Here is a 22,658-nt window from a genome sequence, read left to right on the forward strand (position 1 = left end):
ACCACCTCAAAGCAGTAGATTTTACCTACAGAAATGTCAGCTAGGACATTAAATTCCATGAGCTGGAAAGTGTGGATCTCACTGTCCTAACAGCTGAGTGTGTAACACCCTCATGTTTGGATATTCTTTACCAAAACAATCTGCAGTGTTTAGTGCAGTGTGTGGTTGTGTTGTTGCTTTAAAAAGGGACTGAACTTTTCAGGGCAGGAGGTGAGGGATCTCTTCACATCAGCATCAAAATCACCGTGAGCTCCGGGTTTTCATCCACACTTTGGATCCCTGTGGCCCTCCTGTGTAACTTTGTGTAGACAAAAACCTGTTCCCAAATTTCCTACGTTTGTTCACACCGGCTTTTAAAATAAAAATGATGCCTTGAGGAAGCTGCTGCCAAGTGCCTTTAGGCTGTCACCTCGGATTCATTCCATGTGAAGTAAGACCTCGTAACTGACTTAGGCTGATTTTTGTTTGTTGTTTGTGTGGTTTTGAGGTCCCACCTTAGTGTCAGGAAAGGAAGGGCTAGGGGATGGTGTTTATGAGAGGAGTTCCATTTCTCAAGTCAGTAGTAATCGTAGTAATCGTGATCTCTTATGAAGTGTGTGAGGAGTAATAGTCTTGATCTGTGTGAAATGAGAGGCAGTTCTGGATGTAGTCCAAGATGCTTTAAGGTGAAGTATTTAATTCTAACCTTTGTTTCCTTTGCAAGGAACATGTAGAGGTTGTTTGGATTCTTAATTTTTAATATTAGGGTGGTATCAAGAGGACTGAACCTGCTCTAAAAAGAAGTGAAATAAGAAGAGGCAAATTAATGCAGGTGTTTGTCTGACACAAAAAAAAGGGATGCCCTAATTTGGAGAAGTTAAAGTTAAGTTGTGGAGATGTGCAGTGAAAAGTGAGAATTCAGAATATAAGAAGAAAAAGTGGGGAAAACCAGAATGGAAATGGGAATACATGTTATTTTGTTAAGGTGACTCTTACAAGATATATATAACAAGTATTTAATATCTGATGGAGTATTGGTAGGCGAAACCTGGACAAGGAAGTCTCTAAATCTGGGAAAGGTCTTTGAAGAATGAAATAATTGGTTAGTTTGGCTAGGGTAGCCCCCAAGTGTTCTAATGCAGTCTGAACTAATTGGTAGTTTGTGAGCTTGATCTTTGTTCCAGTTGGGAGGAAGGACTGGCATTGAGTGAATTGTCTTTGGTAATGCTTTGAACTGCTTCTGTGACTTGCTGGAGCTCTTCCAAGTTTCCTCCAGCGCATTTATTTATAAATACTGGATCATTTTTTCATACTCGATCTCCTCCTCTGAGACCCTGTGCATTCTTGCTGTGAGATTTGGTGCCTCAACTTGGAATTAGTGGCAAGGCCAGGTTTGCAACTTGTGTAGTCTGGCACAAAACCCATTCTTCTCCTTTTGGATTAATTTTATTCTTCTCTTGCTCTCCCTGCCTGTCATGTCAGGCAGGAGAAGGGCACAAAAGCTTTCAGATGCAATGGATTGCTTAAACTCCAGCAGGGCCATACTGTTGTCCTTTTGGAAGACTTCTCAGTCTGCTGCCTTGCTGAAGCTGCTCCTCTGCCGTTCTTAGGAGCATCCTGGAAATTTGCTTTTCTGGCCAACCTTGTTTACTGTAGAAGCTTATACCCAGTCAACTGATATTCCAGTCCCATTAAAACCAGTCCTATCTGAAGTGCTTTTGGCAGCAAAGGCTCTCTGAGTGCTCCAGGGGCTGCTACTGAAGCTTTCTGTGTCTAATTTTGCCCTGTATTCTGGGATTAGGAAGCACTCACATAAATATGCAAGTGTGCATAGGTAAGCTGTAAAATATTGCAGTAAAGAGGAAATAGCTCATCATTTAAGGAAATTGCAATATTATATTGTTAATAATTTATTCATTAATGTGTAAATTGATCCTATATTATTATTCTCTTCAGGGGCAAACTGTTCTCTTCCTTTCTGTTCCAAAATATTTCTTTTTTTTTTTCCATACTGATGCATTGGTAAAATGGACAAGTTGGATCAGTACCCCTGTTACTCCTTTCCAAAAATACAAATTAATATTGGAAAAGCTTGATTTGTTTAGTGCTCGTTACAGTTACGTAGTCTGGGATTGACAGTAGTTATACGGGGGAAATTATTTGGTATTAAAATCTGTAATCAATGTAAGTTCCTATTAAAAAAATACAGAGGATGAGTAAAGAAATAGATATTATTAGATATTCAATCCAGTTAATGTTTTTGATACCACAGTTACGAAGCAATACTTCTATATAGAAGTTGGAAGCCCGTTTGGGTGTGTGCAGGGGGATACAGTGTGGGTAAATGAAGGTAGTATAGAATGCAATGTTACCCCCTAAAGAGTTGCAGCTGAGCCAGTTACTAAGGATTAGGAGCAGGCCTGATGTTATCAGGCCACACCTGTAGCCAATAACAACAAGTGGTATAAAAGAGTGGGTTGGTGGCAGCTGGAGTCAGTTGGCTGCTGTGAGGACAAGGAAGAGTCAGTGCTTAGAGGAGCTGCCTACAAGAAACATCAAGGAGGTGTGAAACTCTGGCAATATGGAACCCTTGCAATGTAATGACATTAGAACTCTTGCACTATGATGACAACAGGTGTGGGCCATTGCCACTCCATCCTGTGCACAAGCGTCATAGCATAGCGGCTGGTTTGCAGTTCTGCTCCTGCTGCTTGTTTCTTCTTTGTCAGAAAACAGCGAGGGAGGAACCTCAGAAAACACTCCATTTGCCTCATGAGGGGAAGAATTAGAGCTGTGACATTAGTGGTGCAGATGAAGAGACTCTTTTGAATGTTCATATGCAATGATGGTTTCTTTGGAAGGAAACTCAGGCAGATTTTTGGGATTTATAGGGTAGAGTAAGCATTTCTGTACAAAAGGGAAGTTTATTCCCAAGTTGTAAATACTGTGGTGACATGTTTGCTTTGTTTAAAAGAAAGTGTTGGTATTAATCTAAGATCAACAGGAGATTTCTTTGTAAAGCTGTTCAGTAAGATTTCCTTGTTACAAGATCGCTTTCAAGGCCATATGTAATTAACTTACAAAGGCCTCTTGATTTCCCTGTCAGCAATGCAGTAGTTTTATTATAAGAATTTGCTAATTCTTCTGTCCTTGCCGGAGGACAATGTTATTCTTATATTCTCTCTCACCAGGATTTGGTTGTCCTGGATAAAAACTGGTACTTGGATCTTGCTCTACAATTGATCTGTTTTGTTGTGAGTGTGCTGCATATGTGCATCCTCAGCCATAGAGATGAACTAAAAATATCTCAAATCCTTCAATACTGAAGATATGAAGTGTGCCTGTTGAGGATAAGCAGTGCTGGTGATTTCATCCATGCTGGGAGTCTTGGACTTGGAAATCCAGGTGTCCCCAGCTGTGTCTGTTAGAGTGGAAACCTGGTTAGGGTGGATGAGACCCCTGTTAAAGGCAGTAGTGGATTGCAGAATATGCACATTTCCACTTTCTTCAACAGTCACATCAGATATTCTGTAGAAAATACTGAAAGGGTTGTAAGTTAATGGGTGCACTGTGTTGAAGCATTAATCTGGTGAAATCACTTCCAGCCAGTGCAAACTTTGAAATAACCAAAACCAGGGGAGCACAGCCTGTAAAGACAGATTATGTAGTTTACAGAGCAAGAGGCTGGAAGGGGATGGACCTCCAGAAATACACTAACAGCTACAGGAAAGTGAGAGTAATTGGTTTTCTGTGTCTGGTAGCTGGGACAAGTACTAATGCTCTGAAGCTGGAGCTGGAAAAAAAAAAAAACCAACAGTGTGAAGGGAAGACTGTTCCTGATAGTTTCAAAAGCCTTGGTGGGACAGATTACAGTTGCAGTCTGTGTTTGTAGTCATGGTGTTAACACACATTCAAGTGGTTGTTTTGTTTAATAAACATGTGATGAAAGCATTCAAATGTCTAGCTATAGCCTAGATTTATTGGCTAAGAATGTGCTGTGCATGAGCATTTTTGTTTTTATTCTGAAATGATGATGTCACTTTGGGCACGTGTTAAACTTTCACATTGAATTTTGAATTGGTGTTTGTTCAGTCTTGGGATTGTTTTATTTTGTTTGTTGTTTTGTTTTTTTGGTGGTTTTTTTTTTTTTGATGCTGCACTCTGCATTCTGAAAGACTTTACAAATGCATATTATTTCAGGATGGATTTGCTAGCTTTCCAGTAGCAATTCATCAGGTACATTCTGTTGCATATTGTCTGTATTTTTGGTCTGCTTTTCCCCTCTATTAATGTGAATCTCTGTGAAGTAAGAGATTTCGTTTTATGCCTGTATGGCTGATAAGGTACTGGTCCTTGACTAAGTTTTCCTGTATCATGTGTAGTGCACAAATGAGAACACCACTTGGTTTCTGGGCCAGGAAAGGGATTTTCCAAGTTAAAACTGAGGCAGCTGCTGGGCTGTATGTATTTGCAGTGGTATCAGAGCAGCTGTGTTATGTGGTGTCTATTCAGTGGTTATTAAAGGCTGGAGCCAGTATAATGTAATTTACTGTCACCTTTAGGAATCTGCCTCCTTTGTGTGCTAGATGAAGTGTTTTCTTTGGGGAGCCAAATTTTATTTTCCTTTGTTCATCAGGTTACCAGGATTTTACAAGTAAATGCTCCTGCAGGGGAATTAATTTTGTCTTTTGGGAGTTAATGCTGTGTTTCTTAAAAGTAATGTGTGTAGCAATGGCTGAACAGGCTGCCTGGAAAACAATGAGAATTTTAGTGCTTTAGCACTCAAGAGTTGCTTTCTGTGACTGCTGGCAAAATTCTTGATGGAAGGTGAAGTCAGTTCACCTGAGTTGTAATGTTAACCTTGCTGTGATGTAATGTAAGGATAAAAGGGTTAGGCTTGAAATTTGGTATGATGCCTGAAGTGCCATTAGTAATTAAATTTGTGATGGAGTGTGAAAATATTCTTGTTGGGAGTAATAGATTTTTTTTATTTGTTAATAAACCAGTTAACTGGGAGTGCAGGTTCTATGCTCTGACATTAATATTGATTAAACATATTATTTTTTAATAGGTGGAGAGCAGAAAATCCCCACAAGCATCAGTTTGTTCTCATAAAGGATTATATACTACTTTCAGAACAATTCTAGTGCATTCCCTAAGTGCATATTCAGGGTAGGATTTTATTGTAATCTTAAGTGGTTTATTTTATTATTACACTGATACCAATGTTCCTATGGAAAAAAAAAAAACCCAAAAAAACATTAAGGCTGCCTTCGGGAGGTTTTGTCCAAGTGGTTGAATTTTATAGCTCAATTTTAATTGTCTAGTAAATGGAGGGTTGCTTTTGTTTTGTTGTTTTAATCAATGGTCATCTGGAGGATAACCTCAAAATGGTTGTACTAGGCAGACAGACCAAAGAGACCTGTGTGTGATGAATGTTGAGACCTTTAGGAAAGAATATATAAAAATAGGGCACCTGTTGGGTGTGTGGGTGTAGCTAAATGCTGCACCAAAACATGTTGTGGCATTTTAGTACTTATATTCTGCGCATGCATGTGGGGTTTTTTTTTCCTCTCCATAATACTTTGTGATGGGAGAGGAAGAATTTGTTCCATTTGTTTGTTTTGATGAACAAAACTTGCTTTTCGGTGAAGCCAGTATTCCCATTACCACTCCTGCCCCTTGAGAAATGATGAATGCTTCCTGTGCAGGAGGGATTTCAGTATCCCTTCCCAGGATTGCTCACCTTGGCTCTGTGCTTTGTCTGCACCATTTTCCTGTGTGCCCCCTCCCCGTTCTGTGAGCTTGAGTCCAGTTAAACCCAGGCTCTCTCCATGCCCCTGGAATTCCATGGGGACAGGGCTGGCTGCTGCTCCACCTTTTTTTTTTTTTTTTTTTTCTGCCTCTGGGCTGATGCTTTTTGAAACCTGAAAAGGGTCTCCAGCCTTTTTCTGAGAGGCAGCACCTCCTCCAAGCCTGATCCTTGGCTGCACTTCTGTTTCCTGTAAGAATCCTTTTCAATTAATGCACCCCCTTTCAATTGCTATCTTGTATCTCAGGCACAGACTATTGTGGGTTTTCTCAGCAGCCCTCTTCAATCAAATTTCCCTGTCCTGAATAATTTTCTATCAAGTGGAAGTCATTCCTATGCACTTCACTTGCTTTTTCAGAGAGCTTATGAATATCTTGAGTATAATGAGTCTCATATTCTGCACATTCCTACCCCTACATACACAGGGCTCAGGTTTTGTTTCGTTACTATGAGGCTTCTTTAAGAGATCTGAATGATGTACTTCAAAAAGAAAATTAAAAAACACATTTTTACAGATAACCAAATCTGATTAATTTGATTCCATTACAATACAAGTGCAAGGAGAAGCTTTCCCCTAGAGGTGACACCAGTTTTTTCACAGTATGCATTAAAATTTTTATTAATTATGTTCTTCTCTGAATACCTGATAATAATGTTCTTCTTAATACCTGATAACCACCAAGTACAGAGGCAGAATTTGGAAAAGAGTGAAGAGCAGACAGGATCACCACATTCTTCTGATAAAAATGTCAGCTTTTGTGCAAAGTGCAGCTATTATGTCATACTACTATTTTTTTTCCTTATTTCCTTAGAGTAATTAAATAAATACTAATTTACCCAGGTGGTTTTGCTGCAGTTCACTTACCAGGTCTCTAAAATAAAACTTCTGTAGTGACATTGCTTTGGGACACTTTAGAACTCTCTTGCCTATAAAGAAACTCTTCAGTGCTTCTAAGGGGATCTTGGTTTTTCCAGTGAGAAAAATGTGGCTGGCTCTTTTACTGTGGTTTTGCCTGTCTTGAGTGCTCTTTCTGCCTCTTCAGATCAAACCTCTTGTTAAGATTCTAAGAGAATTTTGTCTGTTTGGAGCAAGCCTGTGTTCGATTTTTGTGCCATATGCCAGAGGCAATTTTTCTTGGCCTGATGAATTGTGGCTTTACATTTTTGCTTTCCATACTTGGACCGGGTTCCACTTTCTGAAAGGTCTTTTTCCTTGTGGGTTTTATTTAGTGGCCTTTATGTTTTAAAGATTATGACTGGATAAGAGCTGTGTTTACCCAGCAGCTCCCCTGCTTTCCTTCTGCCAACTGAAATAGAAAACTCCTGAATTTCTGGTAGATGGCAGCATTTACTGCCTGTTCTCCTGCCCATCCCAGCAGGAGCTGGATTCACTCGATTTGTGGGCAAGGGAGGGAGATTTTTGTCAGCTTTCTCCCAGACTTGGAGCAAGCAGAACCTTTTGGGACGTGGTTTATGCTGGGCACCTTGGCTCAGGAGTGGATTTTCTTTTTTAATTTTCCTGATTGTGTTGGAATTCTCAGAGGAGATGAGTAGCTCAGCCTCTGAGTAAGAGGTGATGCTTCTCTGTTGGACCAATCTAAATACTGGATGCAGTATGCAGAGACTATAAATACATATATAGCATACTACATTAAAGATCAATTATACTACATTAAAGATTAATTAAACTGAATTTGAACATTAAGACTAGGATTATTCTAGAAAGAAATCTGTCATTAATATTGCCTTGCTTCAATAGCAGAGGGGGTGTTGCTTCAATTATTCAGGTGGTATTTTCAGGCTTTCTTTCAAGCTCTCAGTATTCCTTCCTCTTTGCAAAATTGCTACAAGAACACAGTTGATGTCAAGTCTAACATTTTACTTTGGCATAAACTTAGAAGTGGACTAAGAGGACAAAAAATGGCGTAGGATGTGGAGTGAAATATAACAGGATACAAATGAGAATGACATGGGAAAATAGGTATGTCAAGGGTAAAGAGAATTGCAATATTTGGTGTTTTCATCCTTCCTTTAGGGGAAAAAAAAAATAGCATGCTTGGCTTCATTGGGTAACTGTGCTTTCAACCAGTTAGTGTATATTTATCTAAAGGGGAGGGAAGTGTCAAAATATTTTTAAATGTTGCTTTTTATGTCCTTGAAATGATTGAATGTAGGGGAGGGAATGGAAATAGTTCATTGCATTATGGAAGTGTTGACTTTTGTGTCCAAACCAATTCAAGGAACATATTGAAAATGCAGTTAAAATCTGTTTATTGTGTTCTTCCTGTTAACAAAAACATTTGGATATTTTTTGCCAATCATATCAGACACTTAAAGATCATCAGAATATAGATGGAAAATCTAAAGAATATTTAATTCAGTGACTGGTAAAGACATTAGCCTTTTTGGAAAAACTTCATAATACCTGTGCTGTGAATGGTAAATAATCTGGCACTTTTCTAATGAAATCTCTCACTCGCTGCATTTTTGGGCTGTAAATCTGCTGGAGCTGACCAAATCCTTGTCTGTCCCGAAGGCACTGGTGGGTTACAAGTATATCAGTGTGATTAAAACAAATCATTGATTCAGAGGGAGAAAGAGTGACTTTTGTAATGGTAAAAGATTTCAAAGGTACAGTAATTGTGTTATTGCTGGGACCAGAAATGTGTGATTCTTTAATATATTCTTGCTCTCTTTCCTTCTCCCTCCTTTCTGTCCCAGCCCTGAGTAGATAGCCCAGAGGAAAAAGTTTCTCCAGGAAACTTACTCTTTTTATTTTCAACACTCTGAAGTTGAATTCTGTTCTTTTTATAAAAACTTATGTAAAGGATTTGGGAGGATAAACAACAGCAGTCCTTTCTCAGCAGCTTTAATACTTGAGATGAAGCCTGAAACAAACAAACAAATGTGAGACTGTTTGGGGGGGTTTGAGGAATTTGGAGGGTTTTTTTTTCTGAAGAAATTTACCTTGTGTCTCTTTTTGCTTCTTAGAAGGCTTTTGCCTAGGGTAATACCCATTTCTGTGGAAACCTTGCTGTTCAAGCCAAATGTTTTTTTTTTTTTTTTTGTATTTTGGAAGACTATTTGAGGCTCATTTTAATAAATGTAGACTCTCTTACATTATGAGCTTCATTTTTTTTGTGGGACGGGCTAAATATTTGGATGGGATTTAGTTTTTATTTGGTGAGGTATTGTTAATTTATTTTTTTAAGTTGCATTTATGTATTACCTTACACTGCAGATCAAGTTACTCCTTTCACATGCTTCTGTGAATAAGCTATGTGTGTTCCACATTAAAATATTAATGCAGGATATATTTGACTCCTTGGCACGAGAATAAGATTTTCCAGGTGAAGTGACTTCAGGTTGCAAAAACCATGCCAAGTACTGCAGTGCCAAAGAAATCTAGTTTATGTGTAAATATTCTCAGATGTACTTCATACAATTAATAATTACATTGTACTTACCATCATGAATAAAACCTGTTTTTCTGACTGTTTAGGTTATGCATGCCTGAATCACTTAAATATGGGCTGTTCTGGGATACTGGTAAGAATTCTGGGGAAGGAAGTTGACATCTAAATAGAATTTCTTAAAGGTTTCAAGAGTGAAAGGGAGTTTGGGAATGATTTTTAGAATGGACCTGTTACCTGTTGTGTTCATCCAAGAACAGGCATAAATATTCTGTGTATAGTTCAAAAACAGAAAGCTGCTTTTGGGAGAGGATACCAGGGTAGTAGCCTGCTCATCTGTCTAAAGTTGCTTCCAAACTTTCAAACTTGGATGAAATATTTGGGAGCTAATGAAATCAAAAGCTTTGGCAGAAATGGGCGTTACAGGCAAGCATAAGTGCTGACACTTCATGTTTGAGTAGCTGTTACCAAGGCTTAAAAGAGCAGAAATGCTAGATATTGTTCTTAAAATAAAAATAGAGGGTTTGAAATTCATATCCAGAAGGAATAAATGTGATAATCATCAAAGGTAGCTTCTGTCTTCACGCTCAACAGGAAATTCAAATGCCTGTCAGTCAACTTGCACGAGTCATTTCTCAAGCACACAAAAATCTCAAACAGGTTGCCTAAAGAGATCAGAAAGAAAAGGAAAAATGTACTATGCCACAATGTAACACTAAAGAATCAAAGTGCCCCTGTTTGAAAGAAAAACAAGGCAGTTTGAAGTTCTTTAGTACGTTCTTTTAGTGCATTTAGGACGTTCTTTATCACGTTTAAAATGCGCAGTGGTGGTGTAATTTTGATTGATCATACAATAATGGCACTGAAATATCTGTATGTGTGCAATTCAGATACTGGTGTTTCTAACAAGCTTTTGGGAGCATTTTTTATCTGAATGTGCTCTTTGGATGATTCTTATTTACATGGCTTGGCGGTGGAGTATGCAATTATTGCTTGTGGGGATTGATTTTTTTTTTTTCCCACACTTCCCATTATAAAGCCTAAAGGTAATTACAGTTCTAAAATCTGGCAGCAGGTAAGTAAATGATTTCTCTGAATATTGACCTGTTACCAGCTATTAAAAAAAAAAACCACAGACCCCCAAAAAACCCAAAAAAACAACACAGGAAACAAAGTAACAAAAAACCAGCACAAACAAGCCCTGCAGCTCCTACATTTAACAGAAATTATTTAGTAATACACTGAATAATACTAGCCAGAATTTCTTTCAGAATATGGGAGTATTTTGCTTTAAATACATGTAATAGGAACAGTTGTTTCAAAACTTACAGCAGAATTAGCTTTTTTAATACTGTTCTTAGATTATTTTTATGTTTTGGTGCAATAAGAACGCTGGGAGTACCTTATTCAGGTTGATTTAATCTTTAAAAAAAAATTAGTCTGAACACACCTTGTGTCAGATAGAGGGATTAGGGTTTTAGCACATTAATTGAAACTTACTTTTTGGAAAAACACTTTTTTCTTTGTCTGTCAAACTTCCAGTTCTGAACAAATTGTTGAATTTCAGACCCTGAGTGGGGAGTTCTGAACAGGGGTTGTGGTTTTTTTGTTTGCTTTACACATGTTAATGAATTATTCAAAAGAGGGGGAAGATGTCAATGAATCTTCAAGGCCTGCTGTGCAAACCCTGTGAATCCCAGCAGGTCCTGATGGGCTGTGGTGTGACTTCCTTGGAGCTGGAAGCTGCAGGTGTGTGCCTCAGGAGCTGCCCTGCTGGACAGATAAAAACTCCATTAATACTCAATTAATAACCCTCAGTTAATATTTGGGGCTTAGTTCACACTGCTGTCTCATTAGCCCTTGCACGTACAAGACTTGGCAGGTGTCAACACCTGTAAGACACCCTTTGCTAAGGAAATAAAACAAATTCTTGTTTTTCTCCAGTGGCAGGATGCTGCCAGCCTGTTTCAGCTCTGTTGGCATGGCTCTGAGAGAACGAGGATTCATTTTGCTAATACTGTAATATCTCCACATTATAGTCTTAGCAGCTAAGGATTTACCAAGAAAGAGTATTAATCCATAATTAATGCTCTTTCATAATTATTCTGCAATACTGCATGTTTATATACAGAGTAAATTAGATTATTGTTTCAAGGCTTTTCAGATATAATTTGATGTATTAGAAGTGCAGCATAGGATATTGCATGGGGATCTGTAGCTCTACATAAATTGTTTAAAAGCACTTAAAACAGCAGAGATTTTTTTTAGATGGAGGAATTAATGTGATAAAAATGTTAAACTTTTGCTTGTGTGGAGATGGTTTCCTGAGAATTTTGTGGCTACACATGACAGAAAGATGGTCCAGAAGGGTTTGCTGTGTGCATGGTTGAATTCTGTAGGTCAAACAAACATGGGCACTTTCAGAAAATGTCTACAAAACCATTGACTGTAAAACTGCACATTGCAAACTCCTCTGTGTATTTTTGTATTGCAAACTTCACTGCAGTAGACAGAGTTGCTGTTGGGCAGAGAAACTTGTAGACAAGTTGGAGCAACCACATCTACAGGTTGTGTCCATTTATGCTGTTTGCACTCTGATGGTGTGCCTGAACTTGCACTGTACAAGCTTCTGTTTCTCAGATTGTGTTACTGAAAGTAATTCAGTCTTCTTATCTAATTTTCTTCATTTTCGGTTTGGACCAAAGCCAGTTTGTCATCTTTTCTTATTTTATTTGAGTTTTTGCAATTGTTTAGGGGGTCTTTTTGTGAGTTTCAAGCAGTTTGCTTTAAAATCTTGGGTCACAAATCGCTTAAAAGGTGCAGAATCAGCAGCAGTTTTGAAGCACAAGCAAATTTTGATTTGTTCTTCTCATCTCCACAGCAGAGGATTAAAGTAATCATGTTCTCATGTAATAATCAGTGTAGAATAAAACATTTGGTCTTTCTTTTATTTTTATGCTTTTCAAGTAGGATGTCAAAACATTTTTTTTAATTTTCACTTTCAATGCTGCTTTGTGACTGTTTGTATTTTACTTTGTGTGTGTATATTTCTAACTAATACCTTAGCCTTAAGAAAAACCCATCAGAGGCTGCTTGAAAGAAAAAATGAAGCTGTGAATGAATTGCCTCTGGCTTGCATTGAAGGCACACATTTTGCCTGTCTTGCTCATTTTTTTCTTTTCTTTTTGGACTAAGTGGGTTTTTGTAATTTGGTTTCAGCATGTAATATACCATGTACTTTGCCTCTCAAATTTCCCTTGATTTTTCTTAAGTTCTTTGGATGATAATGAGTATTTTACTTATAGGAGGTCAAAGCTCCAGTATTTACTTTTCTGTTCTTAAAGGTACTGTAAATACACCTGACTGCAGGTCAGTGTTAGTAATTTTAAAGATGGATATTCTAAGAAAATACAATCACCTTGCAAAATATTCTTGGTGTATACTATCTTAAAAAAATTTGGACTGGAGGATTCAAAACAGAGGAGACTTTTGTTAGTCATGTAAATCCAATTGAATTGTAGATTTTCTTGTGGTTTTGCTTTTAGTTTATTTCCTGTGAATCATGTTAGAATAGTATCCTGAGAATAAATTGTGTACTTTTTGAAGGACATAAAATATTGGAGTGCTAATGAAACTTTATCCCTGGGCTGTTGCCCTGAAAACAGAAGTCAATTAAAAAAGCATTTCAAGTGTTGCTCCCTCCAGTTTTTATTGATGTATGAAGGCTTCCTCCTATTGAGAAGAGTATAAAGCTCGTTATATCAGTTAAATCTATTTTAACAAAAGAGAAAGCCAGAATATGATGATTTTCCTCTGTGCTGGTTTTATTTGAGCTGTCACTGTGATTAGATTTGCTTTCAGCAGCTTTAGGAGGTTGCTGTCTGACGTGGACGTCTTGGGGAGGGCAGTGCTGGGCTGGTGGCAGCTTGGACAGAAGGAAAGCCTGTGCTATTAGGGGCTAATCCACCCTGCTGCATCCAGTGATGCAGCTGACAGCAAAATTAAACAGCTACACCCTGGCTGGTGAATTTTGTTGTCCAAGTGTAATAAATAGTACCCCTCTTTCTACGTCTGTCTGTGGAAACCCCCTGACAAGGACTCGTATCAAGCATCTGATGGAAATTTATAATTACAGACCTGGGTTGTGTAGGGAAGTTCAACTGCAAATTAGCTGTGGATCATTCAGGGTTTAATTATCCTGTTCACTGGTTTCATAATCTTTCAGTGTCTGTGGCTTGAGAATTACTCTGCTCTCCCTCCCACAATCCATGCTGCATCAGTTCCCAGGGAAATAGGGAACAGTGGGTAAAGCTCTGGCCTGCTAGAGGGAGATGTTCATGTTTGGCAAGCTTGTGCAGTCTGAAGTGAAAATCAACTGTGTGCCACAAGTGGGTGGATCAGGCCCTACCTCATTGAAAAGGTGAAGAAGTCAGGGGAATACAAAAAACTGCTGGAAGTTAGCTTTAAATTTGAAAAGAGAAGACCCTAGTTTCTAATAAATTGATGCAGTGTCATCATTCCTACTGGGCTTCTCTGTAGCTGAGAAAAGCAGCCAAATGTAGGAGAAATTACCTGCAGCAGTTGGACATGTGCTGTCTTCATGCATTCTTGAACCTTGTATTCTCTGGGGTTTGCTGCCTTTGCCAGAAACAGAGATTGCCAGAGGTGAGGATTTGTTTCAGAGGTGTTTTGGAGAACCTGCTGTCTGTGGTTCAGTGCCTTCATGTCTTTGTATTTAACTGCACCTGGTGGGTTTCTGTATTCACCCCGACCCCACACCAGCTCTTTACGAGCTGTTTCAAGAGCTAACCAAAGCTCTGTGTTGTTTCATAGCCTCACACAAAACTTGCTGCGAGTTCTCTGAGATGGCCAGTCTGTCAAACAGTATCTGTTACAATGCTAAAGTTGTGTTTCGTGCTAGAAATGGCCATCTCCAAGCCCTCTGAATATTGTGGAATTGTGGAATGGTTTGGGTTGGAAGGGGTTTTAAAGACACCTTCCACAAGACCACAACCTGCCCTTGAACACTTCCAGGGATGGGATGTCCAAAGCTTCTCTTGGCTAACTTATTCCAGTGTCTCATCACCCTATAGTGAAGAATTCTTTCCAATATCTCATGTAACTCCACACTCTTCCAGTTGGCAGTCTTGTCTTGTCTTGTGTAAAATGCAGAGGGTTTTTTTCATTTTTACCATGTTACACTGCCACTGTAAAATGTCATTTGCAATTTTACTGCCTGTGTTTCTAATCCTGTGCAACTCCTTCAACTGGGCCTTTCTTCTGAATGGCACCCTTGGTTCTGGGAATAGTGATAAAGTTTAATTTCTGTGTTCCCTCCCTCTTTGAAATCAGGGTGAAGAGTTTGTGAGCTCAAGTCCCTGCAGATTCATTAATTTGTGTCCTTACATTGTTGTGAGCCCATTGCCATCTCTTAAGCTCTGGCACCTTAGCTTCTTTCAGGAGCTTTAACAAGTGACCTTATAGGGTACTTTCAGGAAAACCAGATTTTCTGTGAGCTGAGAGGTATGTTAGATTCTTTCTGGTTTTTTGGGTGTTTTTTTTTTTTTTTTTTTGGGTTTTACTAATTTGTTTGTTCACTTGTTTGGTTAACGTTTTTTGTTGTTGTTGTTTTACCTGATAGTTCTCTGAGCTATGGCACTCATTTTCAAAAGCTGTTGTGAATGTTTTTATTTATTTTTTAATTTTTCTTTTGGTTGAAAAGTTTTCTGATTGTGAAGTTTGAAAGATGAGCTGTGTTAGGTTTGAGATATGGGCCTGTCTCTCCTTTTTGCTATCTACACATTTGCAAGTGATTCCTCACAGCCTGCCATTTTTTGACCTGTGAGTTTTTGTTGAACTTTTTCATATTCCATTTTCTATTTGAGCACTTGGAGAATTTTTCTTTGTTTCAGTAAACTTCTCTTACTTTGCTACTTAGTGATGCTGAACTGTATCTTGCTTTAATTAATTTTGATTGTTATCCACATTTCCCTTGCAGTACATGACTTTCTCAAATACAGAAGAGTTTTTCCTCCACTCTTTCACTACAAGCATTTAATCAACTTGATTTTTGCATATTGAGAGGCTTGGGAGATGAGGCAGAGATCTTGTGCTGGTTCAGATTGGTTCATGGTTGTAATTCTGCTCTGGCTACACAGTCAGCAAGTTGTCAGAATAGCATGTTCTTCTAAGTAGTTAATTTTAAATTCATTCTATTTGTTTTTATCAACTGATAACTCTACAAAAGGGTATTTTTACTACAGTTCCTGCCATTAATAGAAAGAAGCAGCTTAATGAGCACATATGTAGCTGCAATTCAGAATGAGTTTAAGGATGTTGCAAAGAGCTTTGGCTGACTGGAAAGTTACTGTGAGAGGAGAACTGAGATATTTTCCAGATGGGATTGCAGCAGTTTAACTCTGAATTTATCAGTTAATAAAAGGGGTTTGTGTTTTGTGACAGTTATTGAATAAGGATTTGAAAATGTGTGTAGGTCTTGCAACACAAAAAAGCTGCTGAGCTTCAATGTTTCTTACACAGAAACTTGTATTTGATGGGTTGAAACTTTGATATTTATTTTTTTTTTATGAAACTTGGTTTCAATTGTTGTTTCACTTCTGTGTTGCATCAAAAACTGGAAAATATTTAATGCTCCTTTGGTTGATGTCATTGCCCTAAAAGATTTTCTTTGACTTGTACAAGTCTCGCAGTAGCAAGTTTTGTAGAAAAACTAATTCCATTGGGCGTTAAGAAGAAGGATTCAGATTGGATTCCTGAGGTCATCAGTCTTGCAGCAAAAGTAAATTTATTCATATATGGAATAATTCACTAGATTTCTTTAATTCCTTTTTAGCAGTTCTGGGAATCAACATAAAATAAAAAGGAATGTCACTAACAGGTTGTATTTTATAAACAGTAACAATTTTACCTTAGCAAGTGCAGTTCCTTGTCAGGGACTGTTGTTCTCTTGCCCACATTGAATGTGTTCCTTCATCTAATGACTGTGTTTAGTCATTTTAGATTATTTTTAAAAGACAAGCAAATGTATTAAGAGAATGGTGGGTGAAGGGGAGCTGTCTGTACTCTGAGGATTGGCAGAGGTTTGGCTGGGTAGTTGGAGCTTGTCTTTGGGTAGGCACAGCTGGAGCTTGGATTTATTGAGAGGTGCTCAGTTCATACCTGGTCTTAGTCTCACACACCCTATAATATAAATATATATATATATATTTAAACTTGGGAACCAGCACTAACAGTGTGGGCAGCAGTGGCAGTTTTATATGTTCTGGCACATTGTCTGGTACAATTTTCCAGATGAATCATTATGGTCATTTATTAAAGACCAACAGGCAGCCTGCTTTTATAAGCTGTGAACAGCAGATATAAACCTCATTTTTCCATTTTACTTCTTCAAGAGTATGAGCACAGTGTGTTGTATCTTGAGCACAGACCTATATTTAGACATGAAATGACAACAGAAATGGGAATGCTCAATTCAATTGACAATTCAGTCTAATTGTGGGCATTTGAAGAGTGAAAGACTGTAAAAAATCAGACTTATCAGGACATAGCAATAATTTAAGGAATAAAATCCAAGGCACTTAGCAGCTGGTGTAGTAAATGTATATGTACTTTGTGGGTCCTTTGGTTCTGTTTGCCCCATGAGAGTCAATGTCTGTTTCATTTTTCTCAGTATTGATGACATTAGGACATGGGTTAACAGGGAAAATACGAGAAAAGAAAGTTAAAGAAGGCAAAAATGGCATGGAACAGAAAGAAAAGCTGTAAACCATGACTGTTTTCAAGTGAGGTGCAAAAATAATTAGAAAATAACAAAAAAGAGGGGAATATACATTACACAACAGAAACACTGAAAAAATATAGCACAGTGAAACTATGAATAGAAACAAGAAATGTAAATTATGTTATAGAAATAAGAAAAAAACTACTCATCTTTTGAACTTTGCAGATATAGTTTTCCCCCTGTGGTTGTCTAGACACAGATATATCATTTTTTTCCTTTTATTTGAAAAATGTTCTTTCCACTTGAATAGGTCAGCTGATAGATAAGATAAAATAACGTAATGGCAAACAGATTTTAAATTGCTACACATTTCTGCAGAATGTAGCTTTATATAGGAATGGAAGAATTCTTAACATGTCTGTGATGTAGTGTTTGAGAGAGACATCTTGAGGTATTACTGCTAGTAACCAAATTCAGGAAAGCTGCTTGTGACATCATGCCAAGGCTGAGAGGAGAGCTGAAAGAGCTCGTGTGTGTAAGAGACATCCTTGTGGAATTCTTTTTAGGATGCCAGAAAGTCTCGTGAAGCTCAGCTGCATATAATTTACTGAAGAATTTATCACGTTTAGTTAACAAACGTCAAGTTCAGAAGTCAAGGCTCTTGATAAAATCCATTTAAAGCCCAGTTATAACACTAAAAGTGCATCATATTTCATTGTGAAAGAGTGGTGAGTTTGATACTGAGACTGAAAATTAATTTAAATAAACTGTTGATCAAACATCTTATTAAAATTAGCTGTTCTGCTGTCAGAGCAGGTGATCAGAGCTGTTTGCGTGTGAGCTCTTGTGAAGAAGCTGTTGGTGAGAAAGATGTTTAAAGTATTTAGCACCTGAGTTCTTGTTAAGTACATTAAAATATATAAATGCATTAAAATACATAGATAGCACCATCACTTCAGTCATTAAACATTTTCTAACTTAACTTCTAACTGTCTGCAGAGTTTACTGAAATTAATTGTGTTCCTGAAGCAGTCTCTGATGCTCGGTGTCTTTATAACACAGTGGTCTGGCATGATTTTAGTGTTTTGTGTGGTTTGGATATCAGTGCAGAAACTCTAGAAAAATGTTTCAGCTTCCAGGGCTGTTTGATTTTAATCCCAGCTTTGTCATGTTCAGAAGAATTATTTTTTTAGAAGTCCTTTGTACAGGCTACATTTCCCTACTTATGTATTAATTCAATTTTTCTTTCTTTCAAGACATGTTTATTAGATGGCAAATTGGCAAATTTACTCACTTACTTTAATACTTCCTTATCAAGATCTTGAAACTCAAATTTATGTCATTGTAAAGGAACCCTTTCAAGGTCAACAAGAGAGTGCTTTGCAACTGTTCTGCATTAGTTGTGTAATCAAATTATTTTGGCTTTATGTGCTACTCATAACCCCCTTGCATTTCGTTACTGTGGCTACAATTTGTAGGCCATTAAAACAATAAAATACAGATTCATCAACAGAAAAACCAAAACCGTCCTAAAATTTCTTTATGCTTCTGTAAAGTTAGGCACTTCTCCAAAAAGTGTACAGAGGGTTTTGGTTTGGTTTTTTTCCCATGAAAATTTGTCTTTTGAGGGAGAATATACCCATAGATATCTAACTTCAAAGAAGACCTTTTGAACTTCTAAACTGTTGTTTACCTCAAAGAAAATTGGTGTAATTTGTGCTCAGCTTGATGGGATTTTGGGCAGAGAAGGGGAATGAACGTGGAACAAGAACAGTGTTTATTTCAATTTTAGTGGGTTTTATTAACAGCTTCTTTTTCCCCTTCCTCATATGTGTAGAAACTGAAAACTACTGATTAGGTAGCTGTGGATTTGTTCAAGTAATCTTTCTTCAATAGCATTTATTTATTGATTTTTGTTTCCTGAACTAAGCTAGAGCAAGCCTGGATGAAAATGTTTCTCATTCAGAAGGCAGCTCTTATGTCCATGGCACCTTGAATTTTAAAAATAAAATTTAGAAATAAAAATAAATATTTTTTTAAAATAAAATTTTAATTTACCAGTCTTGAGTCTACAGGGATGTTCAGAGAACAATAACAAAGCAAATGATGAAAAAAAAAATTAGATGACCAAAGAATAAAAGCTTAGGTAAAAATGTGGAATGTAATTTAGTACTTGTTTCTTTAAAGTTCCCACTAGCTGGCAAATAACTACTGAAATTCTTATCAAGAAGATGGCTTTTCATCATTTAATGGTAGATTGCAGAATTCATCTGAATTTTGCAATGTGGACATGTACTGTAGCAAGGATTCTTTTTGTGTGTTTTGGTGTAAGAAAATTAACTACCAAGGTATTACATGATAAATGAGTATAAATAAACTACTTTTTATAGTGTCTCTGGAATATGGGCTGGGATGTTTGGGTGTGTTTATGAAATCAGGTTCAGCTGTGCCACAGCTCTGTTGTGCACCTTGACTTCTGGGTTTGTGGCTGGAAGGAATTGCTGAAGTGGAAATACTTCCTCTTATTTTGTGTGAATTCAAAGGAAAGGGGCAAGGATTCATGTTCAAATAATTACCTTAGTAAAGAGGATTTTTATAGCATTGGAGTGCATGTCTTAGACTTCAAAACTCTGTGTGTGACGTTGCAGATTCTCATAATAGATCTAAGCATTTTTGGACAGATAGGAAAATCCAATTTTTAAGTTACTTGTAGACATTAGTGAAGCTTTAGAATATTGTCCTGCTTCTCTGCCAACCACTGTATTCACCAATATCCACCATCTTGGAAGTGGAGGATTTGATGGTAGAGTTTATTCCAAATATTTTTCTTATGCTCAGGTGTGGTACAGACCGGGGGAGGGCTGTGCTGCTCGTTTATACAGCATAATTTAAAATCCAGCATTTATAAAGCAGCCTGCCTGGCTCTGCTTTCAGCTTGAATGATAAGCAGGAAAGCATTTTAAAAAACCAGAAGTGCCTGGGGCACAGCTTTTTTCTTCTCACAAGAGGAGGAAAACTTTGTGTATTCATTTGAAAAAATGAATATACAATAAATATGGAAAGAGGGCTGTGAGATAGAGGAAACCAAAACACGGAAGGCTTCTGTTCCACTTGTCTGTGGGTGTATTAAAAGATGTTCATCTCCTGAGGGGAAAAGGTTTGAATATCTGCTTCACAGGATTTTTGCATGTGAATAACCTGACTTCGGATATCTAAATAAATTGTTTCATTAAGAAGCTAAGTGGTTTCTTTATGTACAAAGAGACTTTAAGTGGAGGTAAATGGCTCTGGAACATAAATCATTTGCTAGACTGTTCTCAAGCAGTCACTTGTTAGACAGTTCTCAAGCCTTTTGTCTTGCCTCCCTCGCCCTAAAAAAAATATTAAATTAATAAATAATTTAAAAACCTGTCCAGAAATCAGCAGGTAGGCCAATTCCTAAATCAATATGGACACTATTCAGCAAATCTGTTGTCTTTGTCTGATTTATCAATTGTGTGCTGAGTGTTCAGACCATATCCCATCCTGAAAAAGGTTTCCAATCTATTGCAGTGGCATCATGTAATTACAGTGGAGCTCATGATGATAGTGTTTAAGCCTCAGGATGCCCTTCAGGGAAGTAGTGCAAATAATTATCTGAGCATCAGCCCAGATTTAAAACAAAAAAAAGAGAGGGGACCAAAAAAAAAAAAAAAAAAATCGATGCTGCTTGGTGGCTGAGTTTTGCGTATTCCAATTAACCATTTTAGATCTGACTTAAAGTTCTGAAGTTGTTTGGAAGTAGGCCATGCCCTGCTGAGATGAAGCATCAGGCCGTGCTAAATGAGGCTCTGAGCATGCTCTCTCGGGGCCCCGCCGTTTGAGGTTTTGCAGAGTGTGTCTGGGCTGTCACTCGAGGGGGTGGCAGAGAGCGCAGCGTGCCCTTCTGTCATCCTTCCATCAGTGCGCGGATGATTCCTCTTGGAACCGGCGAGTGGAGATGTGAGACGAGCCTTGCTGCTTTTGGTGAGTTGATATTCATCTCTTTCCCTTTCTGATGCCTTTAGATATCTCAGATAAAACTCAGCTTCGCACTTGGCTCTCTGCTCTGATAATGGGATCTGTTTGAAATGGCTCCGCCGTGCTTCACTTCAGTGAAATAATATGTGTATTAATTTCGTTACTGCAGAAGAATTGCTTTTTATCAGGAATGCTGGGCTGGGCAGAAAAAATTGGCATAATTTTTTTTTTCCCTCTGACTTCAAATTAGCTAACTATTCTAAATATAGCAACAATTCTTCAACCATCACTTCTCAGTCATTTTTCATAATGTTCTTTTTAAACCAATTTTGGTTTAAAACCTGGATTATTTTGTGCATCTCATATTTTCGAGGGGGCTTGATTAGTCTTGCAAAAGAGGATTATTTAAGACAATGCTGAAAGATATTTACAGTACTTGATTCCAAGAGAAATTCAACAGGGTAAGTTAGGTGTTGTCATGTTAGTTTTGCTGCTGTGCATGTATTTCCTTCTTTAACCAACTAAGGAATAGGAAAAGGTATCTCCTAGTTCTTTGCTACAGCTGAGATTTGGCACCTTGGTAAGATATAGTAGCAATTTCTGAACAAATTTATAGTCTTTGTAGTAGTTAAGGTGAATGCTTGATACGGTTTAGAATTTAATTAACTTCTAATTAACTCTGGGGAAGGCAGGATTTATGATTCAAAGTGTTATCAGGGCTTACTTTTGCACTTGATTTAAAATCTTGTTTTCCTCCAAGAACATCTGCAAATTGTAGCTTTTAAATTCTTTAATGCAAGGCATTTAACCTCCAGCAAAAAAAAAAAAAAAACAAACAGTTGGCATTATATTTTTAAAACCTCTAAACTGATATTGTAAAAAGCAGGGAGTGAATTGATAAACTGACACCACCCACTTCCATTCCCAAAAAAACAAAGTTGTTTCCTGATTTCACTTACCTGTGGGTGAATACAGATGATTTAATATTATGGATGAAATTCGTGTGTTTTAAGGTTTTGGTGTGACACAGGAATGAGACTGGAGCTCTTAGTACTAATACATCCACAAATATTTTTGTGTTGGGAGGGGAACTTGTTTTTACAAGTGGATAGCCTTTATCCTGTTGTGATTGTGGATATATACTTCAGTCTTTTGGATAAAAGATTTGAGTTACAATGGGAAAAGCTGCTTGTCAGTGAATTTGCTGAGTCTGACAAAGAGGCTCCTGCCAAGCACAACCCCTGTTATGATTCCAGCTGACCTGATTTATAGGAGCAGAATCAATAAGCCCTTAAGCTTCATCCTCACTCTGACACTCCTGGCTGGAAGTGGGAGGGTGATCTGTGAATCTTGAGTACTTGAACATGAGTTTGCTTGACCCCCTAATGTGGGGTTTCTGGGCAAAATGATCTAAATGGGTGCAGAAGTTCAGGTTTTTGTTCAAGCCTGAGGATAATGCATTTAATTGAGGCCTCGTGGTGGCAAAGGGCTGTCATAACCCATCAGCAAAGCTGTGCCTGGATTGCTGCTCTGACAAATGATGAGAGCGAGGCAGCCAGGGGGAACTGCAGACCTGTGCTGAGCAAAATCCATCACTGCTGCTGCTGGAGCCCTGGGTGCTGAGAATTTCAGACTTTCTGTGCTGACCCCCAAGAGAGCACTGCATTTGACCTAAGGCCGTGGAGAAACCTTCCAAAATTAATTGACAGCACTA

The 22,658-nt window shown here is 37.9% G+C and overlaps 1 protein-coding gene across 14 annotated transcripts in view; it reads left to right on the forward strand.

Moving 5' to 3' along the window:
* PLEKHA5 (pleckstrin homology domain containing A5) overlaps positions 1-22,658 on the forward strand; it is a 156,845-nt gene that overhangs the window by 39,383 nt on the left and 94,804 nt on the right. Inside the window, exon 1 of one of the 14 annotated variants that reach the window (XM_063155669.1) lies at positions 20,850-20,950. The exons of the other annotated variants lie outside the window; for them this stretch is intronic. The gene's annotated coding sequence lies outside the window, so the exon portion shown is untranslated. Of the gene's footprint in view, positions 1-20,849; positions 20,951-22,658 lie in introns of those variants that run through there. 14 annotated transcript variants of the gene reach the window in all.

Source organism: Melospiza melodia, chromosome 4 (assembly GCF_035770615.1).
Source record: "Melospiza melodia melodia isolate bMelMel2 chromosome 4, bMelMel2.pri, whole genome shotgun sequence".
Lineage (NCBI taxonomy): Eukaryota > Metazoa > Chordata > Aves > Passeriformes > Passerellidae > Melospiza > Melospiza melodia.